Below are 23,319 nucleotides of genomic sequence, written 5' to 3'. Positions count from 1 at the left end.
TACCAGAGTAAAATTTATACAGTGAGCTTGGACTTTCTTTATCTGCCTCTGCTTGAGTGATGTCCCTTTCACTTTCATTTATTTCTCAGGTACAATGATGGCACACTGAAGTTTCGAAATCCTGGTACCATTCTATAGTTGCCTTGAAACTAAAGCTATAAATCCTTACTCAATAGTTTTCGCTACAATTTTAACTTTTCTCCAAAATATGCCCCCTTTTGTTTATCCTTTGGATTTATTTGGCAGTATTTGGGAAGAATTTTACTTTTTGTTTATTGTTCGTTGCAGTGTTTAAAGCTGCAATCAAAAGAATGCTAACTTGGGACTTTATTGGTCCTTATGAAAACCACTTCTACAATTCAAGTAGAGCATATCTTACTTTTTTTTTTACTTGTTATCCTATTATTTAGTACAGAATAGATGATATTTTAATTTCTCAGCTTTTGAAGATATAAAATGGACATCAAAATTAGTATTCTTTGTAGTATAAAGTCATGTCTATTATTTTAATCAGGTAATAATAGCCATTGTCTAAACATTTTGAAAGTATTTTAAGCTACTCATTATCAAGGATAAAGTAAATGAAGTCAAGTTTCCTAAATTATACCTCTTTTATGTACATACATGTTCACATAAAAGATTATTCAATGAATCTTTTTCTAATTGCGTAAAAATTTGGGTTAAAGCTTAAAGGAATTTAAACATGACAAATATATCAATTTGCAATGAGAGTTATTAGATTCATCACTCACTGCTGGAGTTGAAAAGAAAGCATATAAAGCCAGAATGACATACCTTGTCCTATCAGTTAATCTAGAGACTGATTCTCACGTGTAGCTGACCACTGGATTAGGGAAAGCAAAATGAGGAAAATATTGAGAAAAGCACTTTCAGCAAGAGGTGTAATTTCGAGTAGTGAAGTCTGTTATAACTGAATGCTTGCTGGTAGACAAGATCTTATGGCCTCACTTGGCAAGGTAGTTCATTTACTTGAACCCAGCTTCAAGTCCAGTCCATACCACATTACTTTCCAGACAAAATGTTTTCTTCATTTTTGTTCTTTTTTATACAGATCTATTTTTCTATTTTCTCTTTTACTTATCAATACTTACTAATCTATATTTTAAGTTACTGACCTACCTCACCCCCCTCCCCGCCTTTTTTTTTTAATTAATGTATGTTTTATTTTGTTTTCTCCCTCCCTGTCCCTGTTAGCCTTACTTATAGTTGAGTCATTCAGTATTTGTTATTTTCTTTAAAAATAACTGAAAATCATTTAAAAATTATCCACAAGATTGTAGGATAAGAATGTTACAGTCCATACAATTCCCACCACCAGAGTTCATATCCCATCTCCTCCATTGAAAGCTTACCTATTCTTTATCCCTCTGGGAGTATGGACCAAAGATCTTTATGGGGTGCAGAAAGTGGGAGGTCTGGTTTCTGTAATTGCTTCTTTACTAGACATGGAAATTAAACAGGTAGATCTATATCCCACATCTATATCTATTTCTACCATTCCCAAGTGAAGTAGGGCTCTGGAGAGGTGGGGTTCCAGGACTCAGAGGTGAACTCATCAGCCCAAGGAAGTCAGGTTGGTGTCATGGTATCATCTGCAACTTGGTGGCTGAAAAGTATTAAGATATAAAGCAGAACAATTGTTTAATAACCAGGAACCTAAATGTAAGAATTTGTTTCACTTCCCTCAATTACCCTAAGTCTAACCTTATCAGATAAAGTAAGGACTACAAAAGCCAGACGAGGGCAAGATACTGGCACACTTTAATGATGGCTTTTCTGGTCTGTATTTGTTCTTTCTTATGATTAAATGCTTTCATCTGAATTTTTTTTATTATTATATAAGAAAGGAGACATTAACTAAACCATAGAATAAGAGGGGTACAATTCCACACAATTCCCATAACCCGATCTCCATATCCCACCCCCTCCCCTGATAGCCTTCCCATTCTCTATCTCTCTGGGAGTATGGATCCAGGGTCGTTGTGGGTTGCAGAGGGTGGAAGGTCTGGCTTCTGTAATTCCTTCCCCGCTGAACATGGGTGTTGACAGGTCGATCCATACTCCCAGTCTGCCTCTCTCTTTCCCTAGTAGGGTGGGGCTCTGAGGAAGTGGAGCTCCAGTACACATTGATGGGGTAGTCTGTCCAGGGAAGTCTGGTCAGCATCTTGCTGGCATCCGGAACCTGGTGGCTGAAAAGAGAGTTATGGGCACGGGTGAACCTATCTCAGGGGACCTGGACTATATCTACATTTGGGGACTTTATTGGGGAGTGGAACACCTGGAATGGAGTTAGAGAATACTATGAAAGGAAAGGTCTCACCCGAGTGCTGAAGCTGAAGGGTTGTCATTCCACACCTGAAGTCTCTGGACACAGTCTGAAGTGAAGCATGCTGGGGTGGCACTCATTGTGTTAATTAGGTTGCGATTCACGGATGCAATATTATTTGATTTAAATTGTGAGCAGCATGCAGAAAAGTGGGCCCCACCCTAAGGTTCCGGGACTGGGGGAAATATAGGTTCTATAGTGGAAATGTGAGGTTCCTGTTGCCTTAGGGTTCAAGAAGACAATGGATAGTTATTGTTATCATCACATTATTTGGTGATAAGGTTAACTTTGGAAAGTCCCTTTGATAGGGTTTGGGGTATAGTACCCAGAATTTTGTATATAGCTGTGCTGTTGGTTGCTTCTGTTCTCCCTGGTCTAGGTTTTTGGGAGAGAACATATCAAAGACAGCCTATGTATTAAAAAGACTCAGTCTGTGTTTTAAGAAGTTCTAGAGTTTTTTGCCTCTCATATTAATTAAATAGTGGCTTATATAATGTTTACACTTTAATAGGATTGTACATAAACACCACTCCCACCACCAAAAGACTGTGTCCCATCCCCACCACCCACCCCTGCCCCCCACCCTCCGTTGTGCCAGGAAGCCCAATGGCCACCCTCCCCTTCACCACAGTGTTTTTACATTGGTGCCCAATTTGTCTTATCTGAAATTTTTATCTGAACTTTAGATTTCCATTTAGCATGAACATGTTGAAAGATACACTCATTTATAGTTTGCCTTAAATTTTGTTGTATGTTCATTACTGGAGAAATTTTTCACAAATACTTTTTTATTAGCAGTTATTTCTTTTACCCCTGTAATACTAATTTTACTATTTTCTAGCTTCTAATTTAATAAAAAATTAACTTAATTGATTTCTATATGATTATATCATGGATTGTAATTAAAATTATTATCCCTATTTATTTGTATATTTTATTTATTTATTATCCCTTTTGTTGCTATTGTTGCTATTGATGTCGTAGTTGGTGGATAGGACAGAGAGAAATGGAAAGGGTTGGGGAAGCCAGAGATCAGAAATGGGGAGAGAAAGACAGACACCTGCAGACCTGCTTCACCACCTGTGAAGCAACCCTCCTGCATTTAGGCAGCCAGGGGCTCCAACTAGGATCCTTAAGATAGTCCTTGTACTTTGCGCCTCCTGTGCTTAACCCGCTGAGCTACTGCCAGACTCCCTATCCCTCTTTATTTGAGAGGCAGCCAGAAATAGAGAGGGAAGTTAGAGGTATAGAGAGGGTGAAAGGCAGAGAGATACCTGCAGCACTGCTTCACCACTTGCAAAGTTTTCCCCCTGTAGGTGGAGACTGGGGGCTTGAACACAGGTCCTTGAGCTCAAACAGGTGCATCACCAACCAGCTTCAACTTTTTTTTTTTTTACTTTAAATATTTTGATACCTTTAGTTCTAAGCAGACTGACTAGAAATGGCTATACTGTTTCCTGTGAATTTATCCTGCCTGGAATTACGTTTATTTTAGCTGTTGTTTATATATGTCAGCTTTTGAAAAAAAAAATCTGCTTCTATTTCAAGTATAAAGTCTACTTTATTTTTACTTATTGGATAGAAACAGTCAGAAATGAAGATGGAAGCATGTGATAGGAAAAGAGACAGAGAGAAACCTGCAACACTGCTTCAGGACCCTGAAGTTCCCACCTGCAGGTGGGGACCAGAAGCTCAAACTCTGGGTCATTGTACATTGTAACATGTGCGTTCAACCAGGTGTACTGTACAAACTACCCCCAGCTCCCTAAGATAGAGTTTTATATGAATTTTTTCCTTACCCCTGGTACTTTTGAGTGTTACTCCTTTTTATTGACTCTATTTTATTCAGTCTTCCAGTTAGCTAATATTTGTTATGCTATATCTGTATTGCTGTTAAAGCTACATTTTCTGCTACTTACATGAAGCAATTATAATTTCTGTGTGAGAGTGGTTTGTAATATCCTGTTGTTTGATAAAATTTCTCCATATTATTTTTCATTTATGAAGTGTTAATCATAGATGCCCATATGGAAAAATTTCTCTGATTCATGGGTCTATTTCTATTACCTCTATTATTATAATACAATCATTATGTCATTCAACATATTTTTTGCATGCTTGATTTTTTTATAGTTAGATTTCTGTACTTTATATGGGAATTTGAAGAGATAATTTAGTGTTATTGTTATGTAGGGATGATTCATCTTTACTTTGGTCAAATAAAGACATGTCACCTTTATTATACTAGAAGTTAAATTGATTTGAAAATATATTTTAGTCTTTCAGAAGAGTTGTCAAACTCAACTTTAATTTTAAAAAAAGTTTATTATATTTATTTATTTTACCTTTTGTTGCCCTTTTTATTGTTGTTGTTATTGATGTTGTCAATGTTAGATAGGACAGAGAGAAATGGAGAGAGGAGAGGAAGAGAGAGATGGGGAGAGAAAGACACCTGCAGACCTGCTTCACCGCCTGTGAAGTGACGCCCCATGCAGGTGGGGAGCCAAGGGCTACAACCGAGATCTTGCTTGCGCTTTGTGCCACCTGCTCTTAACAGCTGCTCTACCACCCAACTCCCCTCAACTTTACTTTTATTTGTAATGTATAGCACTCCAGAGCCTACAAGTGAAGTAGTAGGCTGTTTATTAATGTTTATCCTTTATGCATGACCATGAATTCAAAGGTTCATACACTAGTCTTCTAAGAATAGCAGAATGTCCATTTAAATAAAATTCAACTCTTCTAAACTCTTGATGATTCCTCTAATAGATGCCAATTATTTGGCTCACGATATTCATTTACCTATTTCCCTTTTCTCCTAGATCATTGGACTCTCAATTTTAAAAACTATTTTTGTTACCTCATTTTGTTGTGATTGATCATTTAAGATTTTGCTAAAATCTTGCTTTTCTTATTGCTAGAAGATAATATGTTGAGAAAGCTAATCTTCCTTTGCTAGAAGTAGAATTTCCATTTCCCTTCCATGGCATTAAATTATTTAAACATAGTTATTAAAATAAATATTCAAGTATTTAAATGGTATGTATCAGAATTATTTTCAATAGCTAACTTATGTTATCTTGTGACTATACACAAAATTATCATTGAACTTTTGGTTAATGATACTAGAATCAGAAAAAATAAGATTAAATAGTGTTAGAGTTTAGAAAAGAATCTTTTCTATTTTACTCACTTAGAAGATGATTTTATACATGCTCTGACACTCAATAGATGGTATTTTGCAAATAACTTGACTTTTCTAAGTCACAGTCTTCCTAGGTAAAATAAATGAGTTCAACCAGATGATCTTTAAAAGTCCTTCTACACCTAGAATTCTGTGATTTAATAAGAATAAATTAAACTTGAATCTTCAATGATTAAAGTTTAATTTGATTCTTGAAATCCATGAGATTTTTATCATTTCTAAATTTAGAAAAAGTGATATTCCTTATCATCTCTTATGTTAGAAGATCTCCACATGACCTGGAGTTTCAATGAAAAAATTACTTTTTGAATATTTAATTGCCAAAAAACATTGAAGAGAATAGGTTTGGTAATATTAGAGAAAACAGTGTATCCCATATAAATAAATTTTATAAATCTTAATAATTATACTGGGACTTAGTATAAAATAGGTCTTAATATAAGACTATACAAATTAATAATGAATAATCTGCTTATTTGTTGCTTCTTTTTCTATAGGACCTAGCTATAAATAAGATGCTTAATGCATGGAGATTTAGCTTTGTTCATCAGTGAACACGATCAGCTTCTAAAAAATGGCAGCAATTCAATTATCTAAATAGAAAAGGAAAGAATTTTCTACTTTACAATATGCACAATCAATATTAGATGAAGTAAAATAAATTGTAATTTTTATTTATAATATAGAAGTAACAAAATTGTAACTTTTAAGTTCTTAAACCACTAGGAATAACTTGTAAGAATGAGTGCAGAAGGTGGAAAAATTTTAATGATGATAGTTTAGGTATCTAAAATGCAGCTTACATATGATGTTAGACAAGTGACATCATGTCTCATTCTAGCTGTATAAACATCTAATTATTATTTAAATGTTCGATTGTTACCTTCTCAAATGTAAAATGTGAATTAATAGTATTTATTTTTTTAGCTTTTAAAAAATATTTATTATTTTCCTATTCCCCTCTGTTGCCCTTGTTGTTTTATTATTGTAGTTATCACTGTTGTTGCTATTGATGTGGTTATGTTGGCTAGGACAGGTTGAAATGGAGAGAGGAGGGGAAGACAGAGAGGGGGAAGGAAAGATAGACACCTGCAGACCTGTTTCATCGCTTGTGAAATGACTCCCCTGCAGGTGGGGAGCCTGGGGCTCAAACCAGGATCCTTATGTTGGTCTTTGTGCTTTGCGCCATGTGTGCTTAACCTGCTGCGCTAGGCCTTACTCTGTAATAGTATTTATTTTATAAAATATGCTGAGTACAAATATTTAGGATAGTAATAGAAAAAATAATCAAATTATTGTTTGGAATCATACTTGAAAATTACCATTTTCTCTGCTGAGATTAATAGTAATTAGAGAAGGATTAGAGGTTTGGATTAACTTTGCATTAATTTTTGAACATTTTTATATGCATCAGTCATGCAATTTTATTTATTAAAGATACAAAATAGGGAAGGCATTAAAGTATTTTTCAATTGTCCAGTATAATAATTTGTTGAAGAATGAGAAAAGGATGACAACTTTTAAATTGATCAGCAATTCGGGCTAATGACTCATATTGGCATGCTGGGAGACCATTAAATATAGTGGCAACAATATACATGTTGACTGATTTTACTGATCACAGTTTAGCTTCACAAATGTAAGAATAGGGAAAAGTCAAGCTGATAATGGTTGTAAATTTGAAAGGTTAGGGGGATGGTGCAGATATTTGAGATGGAGAGAGAGACCACCAACCACCCTATCATTTTCAGTATGTAGACATCAAATCCTGGAACTCAAAGATATTGGGCATGAACTTATCCTTCATTCACTTCAGAGACACCACAACAACCTTTTTTAAAAAAATTATAAAATAGAAATATTGACAAAACCATAAGATAAGAGGAGTATAGTTCCACACAATTCCCACCACCAGAACTCTGTATCCCATCCCATCCCTTGAAAGCCTTCCTATTCTTAATCCCTCTGAGTATGGATCCAGGGTCACTATGGGGTGCAGAAGGTAGAAGGTCTGGATTCTGTAATTGCTTCCCCACTGAACATGGGTGTTGACAGGTTGATCCATACTCCCATCCTGTCTCTCTTTCCCTAGTGGGGCAGGGATATGGGGAGGGAGGAGCTCCAGGACATATTGGTAGGGTCATCTGCCCAGCAAAATCAGGCTGGCATCATGGTATCATCTGGAACCTGATGGCTAAAAAGAAAGAGTTAATATATAAAGCCAAATGAGCTGTTGACTAATCATGAACATAAATGCAAGAATATTGCAGATGAAGACTTAGGGTCTCTGTTTTTGAAAAACAAAAAAAAAAAAAAAAAAGAATAGGTCTACTTTAGGTATATTCCAGAGGGCCCATGACTTGATTAGTTTTTGCCTGATCCTGACATTTAATATGCAGGTAGACAAAGTTTATTGTCTGGGGAGATGGTGTCATAGTTGGTAAAAGGACTAGAAAGTTGCATCAGGGAAGACAGTAGCTTCCAAATATGCGGTAAATATATAAATATTGTTAACTGTAAACCCCATTGATTTGATATGGAGCCCATATTCAGCACAGGAGCCTATGTAGGTCTGAGCTCGCATTCTGTGGTCACGACATGACAACATTTTGATGGCTCTTACAGGGTTTGCTAAGTAAGGTAGGTAATCAACATATATAGAAAAACTACTAGAAACAAACAAAATTAAAAAAAAATTAAATATAACATAAGTGAAGGAAATATTTGGAAAAAATTCTGATAATCAATGACAAAATAAGTAATGAGTAAGAACATATGAATTTAAAATAATTATATACTAAATGTTTTATGCAAAATTAAATTAGTGACATGAATAATGTAAACTAACAATGAACTTATTGAAGTACAGTGAATGTGACTGAAGCTCCTAAAATATTTGAAGTTCAGTCAGCAAGAAAAGTACGTGTGGAAATTGTCGACAATGGCTTACACTTAGTCTCCTTTTTTATCACTAAACTACAATAGTAGTAAACTTTATATTATACATAGTTTAGTCATATTACATTTAATTTCATGCAGTGACTATTATACCCTAATGGTTGATCTTAAAATGTCTTCAAAACTGAGAGATTAATTATGTAGATGGGTTAAATACAAATATGATCCCTATGATTCATTTAACAGTTCCCAAAGTAAAGTTCCATAGCCATATTAAAAGTGTCACCTAGATTCTGTTAACTGTAAACTCCACCAATCTGATCTTGGGCCCATATTTAGCACAGGAGCCTGTATAACCTCTGCATCCCTGTAGGTTTGAGCTCTCATTCTGTGGTCATAGCAAGGAACAGTCTAGGCTGCACTCATTTCAGGACCCATCTTCCTCAAGTGGCAGAGTATGTTGACCCAGTCTCCCATCAGAGAGTGGAGCAGTCCCTACAATTGTTTTTCCACATTAAGAGTAAGGGCTTTTAGAGGCCCACAGGAGGGCTTATGGTGTTGTTACTGATGAAGATGACCAGTGATGATGGAGAGAGGTCTAGGCCCATCATAACTATGTAGGAATCCCAGAATTCCCTGACTAGGTCCCCAGATAATGGGGTGACCTGGTAATAACCAAAAGAGCCATTATTAAAGTAAGCCAGTCTTTTGCATTATCCAGCTTTTAGTCTTTATTTTTTATTTTATTTTTATTTTTTACTGCGATAGTTATCTCTGGGTTATTGCTGGGGATCTCTCTTTTTTTTTTTTTAGGACTTTCTACTTGCTTGTTGCACTCATTGAGTCACTGCAAACTATTGTGCACTTTTACTTGATGGTGTATATTTTCCCCTAACTTATGGATATGTGCACATGCGTGCTCTATCTTATAGGCCCTTGTCTATATCTAGGTTCTGTGACTTTGTTAGGAAATGTGTCACCCAAAATGGAAATAAGGCGTCCTATGAGCTAAGAAAGGCCTTACCAGAGTAATGGACAGCTTTTGAAGTGAAACATATCAACGTGGTAATGGTTGCATTGACCTGGTAGAGATCAGCAGATGCAGTATCAAATAGTATGAATCCAGAGAAGATTAGTAGAAAATGAGCCATGCCTTAGAGGTTCTAGGACTGGAGGAAATAATGGTTTTATAGAGAATGGGAAAGGTGCCTGCTTAAACTATTAGAGTTTAAGAAGGCAAAAGCTATTTACTGTTATAACCAAGTTATTTGGGGATTTGTTTTACTTTCAAAATCCCAGCTATTATCTTCTCTGGCCCAGCTTTCATAGTCCTCTTCTTATTGTTATTGCTGTTGTTGTTGTTGTTCAATAGGACCAAGAGAAATCAAGAGTAGAAGGGAAGACAGAGAGGGGGGAGAGAAAGATAAGTCACCTGCAGACCTGTTTCACTGTTGGTGAAGTGACACCCCTGCAGGTGAGAGCCAGGGGTTTGAATCAGGATCCTTGAGCTGGTCCTTGCACTTAGCACTATGTGCGCTTAACCTCGTGCGCACTACAGCCTGCCACCCACCAAATCAGAGATTTTTAATAATTTAACAATAAAAGTTTCAAGTTGGTAGTGCAGAGAGATGAGGAATCTATATCATGCTCTTTTTAAAACTCAGGAGATAGAGCTGGGGAGACAGGATAATGGTTATTAAAAAACAATCATGTTTGAGCCAAAAAAGTCTAATATCAATTCAAATCATCATCATAATCCAGAGTTGAGCAGTGTTCTGGTAAAACAAAACAAAACAAACAATCAAAAACTCATAATATAAAATGGTTTATGGAAATAAACTAAAGTCTACATCAGGGAATCATAGTAGATTTAAGTAAAATTTTAAAGCTACTGTCATACTGCAAGTGATAATGAACTGTAAAGCAAAACTATATTAATAAAAAAGTTACAATATCCTTTAATGCTCTGCTTCTAATTACCTACCCAATTCTCTTCTTTCCTTTCTTCATTTCATGAATTGTTTTCATAATCTATATCTATATATAAATATGAATATGTATATATCATGATAATTTGTTAATAATCTCATGCTTTACAAATGTACAACTTGACTAACTTTATATAATTTGTTATACAAAAGTTGTACTTTATTTTTTTCTATTTTTATTTTAAGTTTTTTATTTATAAAAAGCAAACAGTGACTAAAACATAGGATAAGAGGGCTACAACTCCACACAATTCCTACCACCAGAACTCTGTATCCCATCACTTCCCTGATAGCTTTCCTATTCTTTATCCCTCTGGGAGTATGGACTCAAGGCCATTGTGGGATGCAGAAGGTTGAAGGCCTGGCTTCTGTAATTGCTTCCCCACTGAACAAGGGCATTGACACGTCAATCCATACTCCCTCCCTGTATTTCTCTTTCCCTAGTGGGGAAGGGCTCTGGGGAAGCGGAGCTCCAGGACACAATGGTGGGGTTGTCTGTCCCGGGAAGTCTGGTTGGCATCCTGCTAGCATCTGGAACCTGGTGGTTGAAAAGAGAGTTAACATACAAAGCCAAACAAATTGTTGACCAGTCATGGACATAAAGGCTGGAATAGCGCAGATGAAGAGTTGAGGGGTCCTTCATTTTGTAGATAGCTAGTAGGTATACTTTAGTTACTATATAATTTAAGTATAAATATTTTTAAACTAATGTTAGCCTGTACAATATGTTATTTATGTAGTGAGACATGTAAAATGTTGTGACTTAGATTAGTATCTCTAAAGATGGCATTTAGTAAATTAGAAATATAGCATCTTCTTGTCCTACCTCATTTTTTTTCTATATATAAAAGTTACATGTATTTAGTTCTATCTCCAAGGATATTTACTTAGCACCTGTTTTTCTATGAGTCTCCTTTGCTTTCTTGTAATAACACTCTGTTTACCTTGTCCAATAGAAGAATAAAGCCCCAGTTGAAAATATTAAATTTGAGGGTTGTTAAAAATATAGCAATTTTCTAGAAAGAACTGCATTTGGATGAGGAGAAACATCCTTATTGAAGAATTTGAAGAAATGCTACTTTAACAGTTTTATTTAAATTATTTTCATAGTTTTTATCTGATAGTTCCTAAATAAATTGAAGGATACAACTTTAATGGAAATTTTATAAAATGTACAGTGAAATAGTTGAGAGCTACAATGGTAATACATATTTAAAAACTACAGGTGAATTGGTTGGTTAATTATAGATTATATTTGGCATGAGTGTCAGTTTTAGATATCAGAAATCTAAATATCCATCACCATAAATTGAAATTACTGTTAAGACATAAAAAATAGAAAAATGCAACACAAAGAAGGACAGATATAAAAAAAATCAGATCATTGCATATCTGACTTAGAAATAGTTTTTACATATAAGTAGAATTTACATATCAGAAACTCAAGTGTTGATATTTGTCTCTAAACATAATGTTTCAATATTCAGACAAATTGACAGATGAAGCTGGATCCAGAACTAGTTTTATTTTAATTACATATTTCCCTGGTTCTGAATCTTTACTATATTTGTTAAACACCTGTGTAGTTAAGAAAAATTCGCTAGCACTGGTCATGCACCAATTGTTTTGTTGTATATAGTTCAAGAGCTAAGTTAAGTTGATTTCAATGTATAGTAAATATTGGGGATTGCTCAGCTAATGTGCTTTCAGCAGAATATACTTCCTAATTTCTTTTTTCTTTCTTTATTTATGTATTCCCTTTTGTTGCCCTTGTTGTTTTATTGTTGTAGTTATTATTGTTGTTGTCGTTGTTGGATAGGACAGAGAGAAATGGAGAGAGGGAGGGGAAGACAGAGAGGAGGAGAGAAAGATAGACACCTGCAGACCTGCTTCACCGCCTGTGAAGCGACTCCCCTGTAGGTGGGGAGCTGGGGTTCGAACCGGGATCCTTATACCTGAGCTTAGCCCGCTGCACTACAGCCCGACTCCCCCTAATTTCTTTTTTATATTATTTATTTATTTATTTTTGCCTAAAGACAGAAAGAAATTGAGAAGGCAGGGGAGATAGAGAGGGAGAGAGGGCACCTAGTGGTGCACCTAGGTTCATCCTAGGGTTTTGAACCTGAGTCCTTGTAAAAATTATTGTGTGTGCTCAGACAGGTTCACTACCATCCACCCTCTATACAATTTATGTATACTATATATATCTTATATATACTTATACTCACATACACACACATACACATACAAACACATGCAAACACACCTGTTGGAAGAGGAGCTGCTCTTGCTGATATCAAGAGTTGCTACTTTCTCTTTGTTAGTGTCTTGAATCTAGTTTTTCTAGTTCCTTTAATCTTCCAACTATCTGAGTTTCAATCCACTCACCTCCTGGTAAACCAATTTTTTTAAAATCACTTTGTCATAATGGTGTGATAATTAGATGGACCTTTTGTGAGGTTAGGTCTTACTCCTTGCAGATTGAATTAGGGGGGAGAGATAAAGGGAATGTCACATCACTCTTGTGCAACTATAACTGCCATATTTCTTGTCATTGATACTATTATTTCCAAAGCAGTGTTGTTCTCATATTAGTTCTGTGAACATGTTTTAATTTGATTATGCAAATGGAAAAGAAGAAAATATTCTAATCTATATGTGCACACAAAATTATAATTATGTTTTACACTCTCCTACTTTACTTTTCATTTTTCCTCCATCTCTTCACTTTCATAAAAAAATTAATGAATACCTGTAAGGTGACATTACATGTAAGAATTACAATTACTGAGGTAGAGAGTGAAGCAATAATGAGAAAAAGAACCTTTAGTCTCAAAGTTTCAAAATTTGAAAAAAAATTCTATGTTATATGTAGACATTAAGCTAAATATAGATACCAGATTCTAAAATTCATAGTATCGTCTCCTTAATATATATACATAAATTGTTGGGGGGATTGGCCAGGTATGGATAATAGAAAGTCAAAATCATACTCATGATAAATTAGACACTAAAATAGTTTATGTAGAAAATTTAAACAAATCCAGTAGGAAAACTCCTACAATTTGGTGTGTGTGTGTGTGTGTGTGTGTGTGTGTGTGTGTGTGTGTGTGTGTGCTATTGCCACCAGAATTATTGCTGAAGCTCATTTCTGGCAGCACAAGTCTATAATTCCTGGTGGCCCTTTTTCCCTTTTCTTTCTAATTTTAATAACACAGAGACAAATTTAGAGAGGAGAGAGAAGATAAGGAAGGGAAGAGGGAGACACCTGTGACACTGCTTCACCACTATTGAAGGGCCCCCCCTGAAGGTGGGGTGCTGGACCTGAAACCTGGGTTCTTGCACATGGTTAAATGTGTGCTCAACTGAGTGTGTGACCACTTAGAAACAAGGGCAGAAAGGGAAATTGCAAAATTAAATTTAGACTGACTGTATCAACAGTAATGGACTCTAGGAGAGAAAGAGAAGGGAGGAATTGGAGAGGGCATTGGAACATGACACAAGATGGTGGCAAATGGTCTAAATTGGAGGAACATTTGTAGACATTTATCATGGTGACATTAGAACCTGTACCCGTATATGAACAACCATGCTGGAAACAAGCCCTGCCTCACAAAATGGTAAGAAAAGAAAGAGGGAAAGAAAGAAAGAAAGAAAGAAAGAAAGAAAGAAAGAAAGAAAGAAAATATGTAAAGAAAAAGAAAATGGAAAGAAAAGCTTTCTTCTAAGCTTCAGTAAATGATAATATGTCCCTTTTTAAATATTATTGCAAATTTCAGTTCTTAGAGTGACATTACCAGAAAAGGAAGCATCTTAGATATAGAAATATGACAACATCTCAATTTGGAAAAAAAAAAAAACTCAATTTGAACATTCCTTAGTATAAAAGAGACACCATTGACATTGATTCTGAATATGGATGTCCCTTAGTTAGAAATTTAGGGTAGACTAAGGTAATTTTTATGTCTAAAATCAATTTAAATAATTCTCTATATTAACCACAAGGAACAATCATAGTTATATAATATACCAGAGGTTAAATACCCGTCAAGGTCCCATCCTTTTTTTTTTTTTCTTTTAGGAGAATGGAACAAAAATGTTTATCTGGAACCAGAAAATATAAATTTCCAAAAACAAACTTAAGAGAAGATCTAAAACTATATTATAAGGCCATTGTAATCAAAACTGCTTGATACTGAAACATAAATAGACACATTTACAAGTGAAATAGAATTCAAAGTAAAAAAAAATAAGGCCCCACATCTATGGACATCTAATCTTTGACAAAGGTGCCCAGATTATTAAGTGGGGAAAGGGGAGTCTCTTCAATGAATGATATTGGAAAAAATGGGTTGAAATATGCAGAAGAATGAAACTGAACCACTCTATTTCACCAAACACAAAAGTAAATTCCAAGTGGATCAAGGACTTGGATGTTAGTTAGACCAGAAACTAACAAATACTTAGATGAAAATATTGGCAGAACTCTTTTCCATATAAATTTTAAAGACATCTTTAATGATACAAATCCATTACAAAAAAGACAAAAACAAAAACAAACCAATGGAACTACACCAAATTCAAAAGCTTCTGCACTGCAAAAGTAGCCACCACCCAAACAAAGAGACCATTTACAGAATGGAAGAAGATCTCTATATGTTGTACATGAGACAAGAGGCTGATAACCAATATATATAAAGAGCTCACCAAATTCAGCAACAACAACAAAATGAACCCATCCAAAAATGAGAGGATGTAAACACAATATTCCTCAAAGAAGATATCCTAAAGACCAACACGCATATGAAGAAATGCTTAAAGTCATTGATTGTCAGAGAATTGCATATAAAGACAACAATGAGATACCACTTCACTCCTGTGAAACATGTCATACATCAGAAAAGATATCTGCCACAAATGCAGGAGAGGTCGTGGGTACAAAGGAACCCTCCTGCACTGCTGGTAGGAATGTCAGTTGGTCCAACCCCTGTGGAAATCAGTCTAGAGAACACTTAGAAGGCTAGAAGTAGACCTACCCTATGACCCTGAAATTCCTCTTCATGGAATGTATCCTAAGGAACCAAACACACCCACAACAAAAAGATCTGTGTATATCTATGGTCATAGCAGCTCAATTTGTTTTTTATTATTTTTTTAATTTTGTTGCCCTGTTGTTGCCATTATTATTGTTGTTGTTGTTTGATACGACAGAGAGAAATGGAGAGAGGAGTGGAGACAGAGAGGGGGAGAGAAAGACAGACACCTGTAAACCTGCTTCACTGCTTGTGAAGTGACCCCCCTGCAGAAGGGGCAGTTCAATTTGTAATAGTCAAAACCTGGAAACAACCAAGGTGTCCAACAACAAATGAGTGACTGAGTAAGTTGTGGTGTATATATACACAATATAATACTATTCAGTTATTAAAAATGATGAATTCACCTTCTTCACTTCATTTTGGATGGAATTGAAGGAATCATGTTAAGTGAAATAAGTCAGGAGAAGAATGATGAATATGGGATGATCTCATTCATAGACAAAAGTTGAAAAATAAGAACAGAAGGGAAAATACAAAGCAGAACTTGGACTGGAGTTCATGTGTTATCCCAAAGTAAAAGTCTCTGGGGTTGAGGAAAAGTTTCAGGTCCTGGAACATGATGGCAGAGGAGGACCTAGTGGGTGTTGTTAAGTGGAAAACTGAGAAATGTTATGCATGTGCGAACTATTGTATTTTACTGTCTACTGTAAACCATTAATCCCTCAATTAAGAAATTAAAAAAAAAATTTCCAACAATTGTCATAAGACATCACAACTAGCTATTATTACACCAAAATAGGCAGTTTACTGAGCTCAGGAATAAAATTGGCAAAAGATGCAGAATTGTGCAAAAGATTCAATTATAAAGAAGCCAAACTGCTGAGTTTAAGAACTGACAAGTGAGATCAAGTATGCAATAAACAGCAATGGAAATTACATAGATGATACAGAAAAAAAATGATTAGCAAGAACTAAGTTAGAAATAAAGAAAAGATTCAAGTAGAAGAGAAAAATTAAGATCTATGAATCTGCAAGGAAACATATTTTGTATCCAAAAAGAAAATGAGAGAGAGAAAAAGAATGAAAAAGGTACTTATTATGTTGAAATACAGGAGATGTGAGCTACTTAGCCTATAGAAGAAACTAAAAATGTAGGAGTACATTAAGCTAATGGAACACCAATTATCGTAACATTACCTTCACATGAAGACTTATTCTAACAACATTTTCAAAAGTCAATGACAAAAACTATTTTAAAGACAGATTAAGAAAAATGAATTGGTGAGCTGAGCACTGATATACACAGCAGTGCACATATTATAATTTGCAAGGACCTGGGTTTTTAAGATCCAGAATATCATCTACAGGGGGAAAAGCTTCTTGAATAATGAAGTGGTGTTGATGACCCTACTTCTCTCAATTCTCTCTATCTTGCCCTTCACTTTCAATTTCTCTTTGTCTCTATTCAATAAATAAATAAATCATTTAAAAAATGAATTTAAAAAACCTACAAATGTACCTCATAAGACCATTATTAGATTTCTTAGAAGAGAGTGAAATGACGTATTCAAAATCCTGAAAGATAAAAGCTTCCAGTCAGGAATGTGGTAATCAAGACTCAAGACTGTAGACAATACATAGGTAGGATATAGCACATGTATGTAAGAGGTTCCAGATTTTATTCTTGACACTAATAATAGTAAGAGATTAGATGTTCTGATGAAGAAAAAAGAGCTTGAGAAGAACCTACCCATCAAAGTTATTCTTCTGATATTAAAGTGAAATAAAGGATTTCCTAGTTAAGAGCTAAGAGTTCACAACTAGACCAGCCTTACAATAAATGCTGAAAAGGGATTTTTAATATCCAAAGCTATTCTGAGAAATAATAAATATAAATGGAAGCATTATGATTCCTAACTTTCAAATATACTACTAAGTTATAGTAATAAAACTTTTTTTTTTTTCCCAGAGCACTACTCAGCTCTAGTTTATGGCAGTATAGGGATTGAACCTGAGACTTTGGAGCCTCAGGCATGAGAGTCCCTTTGCCTAACCATTATGCTATCTACCCCTGCCTGTTATAGCAACAAAACTGTAGGTGTAGAAATAATAATAAAAATGTGACATACAGATCAATGGAACACAATAAGATTCCCACATAAGTGAACATAAATGAGTATTTATCAAAGAACTAAAAATCTTAAATAGAGAAAGGATAATCTCTTAAATGAATAGTATTAAAATAAATAAGCAGTCAGGGGCCAGACGATGGTGCACCTAGTTGAGTGCAAACATTGAATGTTCAAGGACCCAGGTTCAAGACCTCGGTACCCACCTGCAGAGGGTAATCTTCACAAGTGGTGAAGCAGGGCTGTAGGTGTCTCTCTTTCTCTCTCTGTTGGGGGCTGTACTCACTGCCTGGGAAAGTCCAGGCCGTAGTTTCCATGAGGTCTGAGCAGGTCTGATCCCAAACCTTCCTCCCCACAGTTTAGATATGGCTGGTCACCCCTGACCTCTGGAATTTATGAGGGCTGGACCCAAGACATGGGCACCTCTCTCACATGGCACACCTCCCCCCCTTCCCTTCTTTAATTAAAAGCCATGGATTACCCTGTATGGTTAACTTAAAAATTGCCAGCAAACATCCTGATTGCTTGGCTTCCCTCCCCCCCCCCACACACCCCCATTTCCCTAAAGTGCCTGCAATCTACCTCTGGAAAAATGTGCATTGTGAAGTTTGTGACCAAACCTTGTATGGTAATCTTTTACTTGTGATCAAACAGTTTGTGACTATGCATTATATTGCTCTGTGTTTGGGTTAATGGTTACCTCAACCTTCCCCCAAGTTAGGGGTATATCTGCCTGCCTTTTCTTTCAATAAACAGGGTGCCCAACTTTCCAAAGCCACTTCCAGAGTTGAATGAGTCTGAGATTCTCTCTCCATGCACATCATCCCCTGACACGCAGAGTTACCCCGGGATTCCCTGAGGAGCTGCTCATCCCTTGTGGCCAGGGGGTTGGGGAACCCAGAGTGGCCTGCATCTCTCCCTCTCTCTAACTCACTTTCCCCAGTCAATTTCTCTATGTCTCTATCCAATATAAATTAAATAAAACTATTTTACAAATAAGCAGTCAAATGCAAAACAAAATCTGGATCATTATCTTGCTGCATATACTATACAACAAGTATATTAAACATTTTTTAAATTCATTTTTTATTTAAGAAAGGATAAATTAACAAAACCATAGGGTAGGAGGGGTACAACTCCACACAATTCCCACCACCCAATCTCCATATCCCATCCCCTCCCCTGATAGCTTTCCCATTCTCTATCCCTCTGGGAGCATGGACCCAGGGTCACTGTGGGCTGCAGAAGGTGGAAGGTCTGGCTTCTGTAATTGCTTCCCCGCTGAACATGGACGTTGACTGGTCGGTCCATACTCCCAGTCTGCCTCTCTCCCTAGTCGGGTGGGTCTCTGGGGAAGCAGAGCTTCAGGACACATTAGTGGGGTCTTCAATCCTGGGAAACCTGGCCGGCATCCTGATGGTATCTGGAACCTGGTGGCTGAAAAGAGAGTTAACATACAAAGTCAACGAATTGTTGAGCAATCATGGACCCAAAGCTTGGAACAGTGGAGAGGAAGTGTTGGGGGGGTACTCACTGCAAACTCTAGTGTACTTCTGCTTTCAGGTATATATTTTGCACTTATTTATGGATACGCGTGAACATATGCTCTCTCTCACAGAACCTGGTATATATCTAGGTTTTGGGACTTTGTTAGAAAGTGAACCACCTGAGATGGAATTAGAGAATGCTATGAAAGGAAAGGTCTCACCTGAGTAATGAAGATGAAGGGTTGTCATTCCACACGTGAAGTCTCTGGACACAGTCTGAGCTGAAGCATGTTGAGGTGGCAATTGTTGCGTTGATTAGGTTGCGATTGGCAGATGCAATATTATTTGATATGGATTGGGAGAGGCATGTGGGAAAGTGGGCCCTATCCTAAGGTTCCAGGACTGGGGGAAATATAGGCTCTATAGTGGAGATGTGAGGTTCCTGCTGTCTCAGGGTTCAAAAAGACAATCGATAGTTAATGTTATCATCACATTATTTGGTAATTGGGTTAACTTTGAAAAGTCCTTTTGTTACGGTTTGCTGTATAGTACCCAGTATCTTGTAAATAGCTGTGCTATTGGTTGGATGGGACATAGTCTTTTGGTGGTGGGAATGGTGTTTATGTACACTCCTAGCAAAGTGTAGTCATATAAATCATTAGTTAATTAATATGAGAGGGGGGAAATTAATTGTATGTCTCGAAGTTTTTAAAACACAGACTGGGTCTTCTTAATATATAGGCTGTAGATTAAACATTTGAGTGTAAAAATCTGAAGCCTTAAAATACACATGAGAAATGATATGCAATGTGTTCTTGGACATCAGTATTAATAATTTGGGTGTCTAGAGATAACTTACCTAGTAGAATGTGTTTCTTAGCATATAAGAAGCCTGGACTATATAAGAATATCATGAAGGTAGGGGAAGTTCTAGTCCTAAACTGTCCTTCCTTTCTCACTCTCTCTGTCTCTCTCTCTCTGAATTGAAAAGAATTAAAATGTTGGCCTGGCAGTAGTATTATGGTGAGTACTGGAGGCCCTATTATAATAAAACAATAATAATAATAAAAGTAATAATAATAAATTCTAGAATCCAGTAGTTGGCTCAACCAGTAAAATGCGCATGTTACCTTGCCAGGTTCAAGCACCAAGCCATGTCATGGTAGCACCTACAATGGGGAAGCTTCATGAACAGTGAAGTGGTATTTTAATCTCCCTCTCTTTCTCTCTCTCTCTTTCTCTCTCTCTCTCTCATTGTCTCTCTCTTACCTAAAGGAAAGAAAAATTTTTTAAAAGTCACTGAGAATATTGGAGTCATGCAGACAATGACTTTCAACAATGACCCTGGTGTCAAGTGGGTTAAAAAAATAATTTTGTTGGAGGAGCACTGGTGGTAATGCACTCTCAATTGACCACACATGTTAAAGTGCATAAGGCCCAGAGTTCAAGGACCTCTCCCCACCAGCAGAAAGAAATTTCGTTAGCAGTGAAGTAGGGTTGCAGGTATCTCTCTTTTTCTCTTTTTCTCTAAATCCACTGTTCCTGGTGACATTTTTTTTCCTTTTTAAAGAACTTTTTTTTTATTGTACTATTTTTTTAATTGGGGAATTAATGTTTTACATTCAACAGTAAGTACAATAGTTTGTACATGCATAACATTCCCCAGTTTCCCATATAACAATACAACCCCCACTAGGTCCTCTGAATCCTTCTTGGACCTGTATTCTCCCCACCCACCCACCCCAGAGTCTTTTACTTTGATGCAATATGCCAATTCCATTTCAGGTTCTACTTCTGTTTTCTTTTCTGATCTTGTTTTTCAGCTTCTGCCTGAGAGTGAGATCATCCCATATTCATCCTTCTGTTTCTGATTTATTTCACTCAACATGTTTTTTTCAAGGTCCATCCAAGATCAGCACAAAACGGTGAAGGCACCATTTTTTATAGCTGAGTAGTATTCCATTGTGTATATATACCACAACTTGCTCAGCCACTCATCTGTTGTTGGACACCTAGGTTGCTTCCAGGTTTTGGATATTACAAATTGTGCTGCCAAGAACATATATCTTTTTGGATGGATGTTGGGTCCCTTAGGATATATCTCCAGGAGAGGAATTGCAGGATCATAGGGTAAGTCCATTTCTAGCCTTCTGAGAGTTCTCCAGACTGTTCTCCACAGAGGCTGGACCAATTTACATTCCCACCAGCAGTGTAGGAGGGTTCCTTTGACCCCACATCCTCTCCAGCATTTGCTGCTGTTACCTTTTCTGATGTATGACATTCTCACAGGAGTGAAGTGGTATCTCGTTGTTGTCTTTATTTGCAGAACTTCTATTTTATTTGAGAGGACAAAGAGAAATTGAGAGGGGCAGGGAAGATAGATAAGCAGAGCAAAAGACAGACACCTGCAAACCTGCTTTATCACTTATGAAGCCTCCTCCCTGCAGGTGGGTAGCAGGGATGCAACCCAGGCCCTTGCTTGAGTCCTTGTGCATAGTAGTGAGTACACTCAACCAGGTGTGCCACCAACCAGCCACCTCTCATTATCCCTCTCTATCTCCCCCTTCACTCTCAATTTTTCTGTCTCCAGAGTTGCCAAACCTGAGATGTCAACCTCCCAGCTCCTCTGATCTGATAAAATCCTTGTTAAAATACAGGACTAACTAGATTGTAGATGGCACATTTTGTAACACAGTTACAGATGCTAGATATGGGTTAGGGCAAAGGTACTAGATGCATATGTACATGTATTCATAAGCAAGGGAAAATTATATAACCTCAAAGCAAAAGTTCTTAAAAGTGTTCAGTAGCCCTCTGTGACTAGACTTAGACCTAAAAAACCTGGCATTCTACCAGAAAAGTGTAAAAAAGCTATCAAAATTTTTCTAATCACATATTTATTACTTGGGCCTAGACTATCAGCTCAAGCAAAGATTATTAAGACATAGGCTCCTAGGAACATTCCTAAAATAGACTTCATAACTTCCTTCCATCCTAAGGTTCCTACCTTCATCTACTCTACTTGTTCTTTATGGTTCTTATTTACTAAGTATTTTTTCCAGCTTTCCATCTGACTTAATTTCAGCCATCAAATTGAATATGCAACTCTGATTCAATCTTACTTCTCTGGGCAGAGGGAACCTCACCTCTCCAGAACCCTAGTCCTATAGAAAACGATAAAAACAATCTGTGGTTATGATCCAACAGAGAAGCAGTTACAGAAGTCAGAACTCCACCTTTTGCATCCCCCAAATAATTTTGGTTCACACTCCCAGAAGGGTAAACAGAAGTTTCCAATGAAAAGGCAGGGATACACAGAACTCTGATGGTAGGAACTATATGAAATGATACCCTTATTATCTTACAACCATGTATATCAATACTAAGAGAAAATTAAGAAAAAACTGATATTGGAGATAGGGCAGATGGTGGTATACTTAATTGACCACACATTTTGTAATGTGTAAGGACCTGATGTCAGGACCCATTCCCCACTTGTAGGGGGAAGCTTCATGAGCAGTGAAGCAGTGCTGCAGATCTCTCTCATTATTCTTCTCTATCTCTGCATTCCCTCTCAATTTATCTTTCTACATCTAAAAAATTATAAAGTATAAAGAGAAAAAAAAAGAATTCTGTGAGCATGTCACCAGTGACCAGAAAAACAAAAGTAAAAATAAGCAAATGGAAATGATATCAAACTAAACATGCTTTTTCACAGTAGAAGAAAATTAAAGGCAACACTGATTGAAAGCTTATTTGCAAGTTATGTATCAAATGATAAGTTAACACTAAAAATTAATTTTAGAAACATGTAAATTAATACCAAAACTATCTTGACTAAAGTGTAGGGAGAGAAGGTGCATAAACACTTTACCAAAGAAAGTATGAAGATAACTAAATGGAAGTTGAAAAGATATTAGAGAAATGCAAATCAGAAACATAATGAGGTGTCTCCTGTTAGAATGGCTCTCATTAAAAAGGAAAAAAAAAACCCACAGTATTTGGTGAGTTTATCTAGGAAAAAGGAAACTATATTACATTGTTGGTTGGAATTGATTCAGTAACATTGAAAAACAACTCAGAGGCTTGGGAGACAGCATAATGGTTATACTTTCATGACTGAAGCTCTGAAGTCTCAGGTTCAATTCCCAGCACCATTATAAGCCACAGCTGAGCAGTATTCTGATATATTGAATCACTGAATACATTAAAATGAAATTAATAAAGCA

Source organism: Erinaceus europaeus, chromosome 11 (assembly GCF_950295315.1).
Source record: "Erinaceus europaeus chromosome 11, mEriEur2.1, whole genome shotgun sequence".
Taxonomy (NCBI): domain Eukaryota; kingdom Metazoa; phylum Chordata; class Mammalia; order Eulipotyphla; family Erinaceidae; genus Erinaceus; species Erinaceus europaeus.
This window is presented reverse-complemented; position numbering follows the sequence as displayed.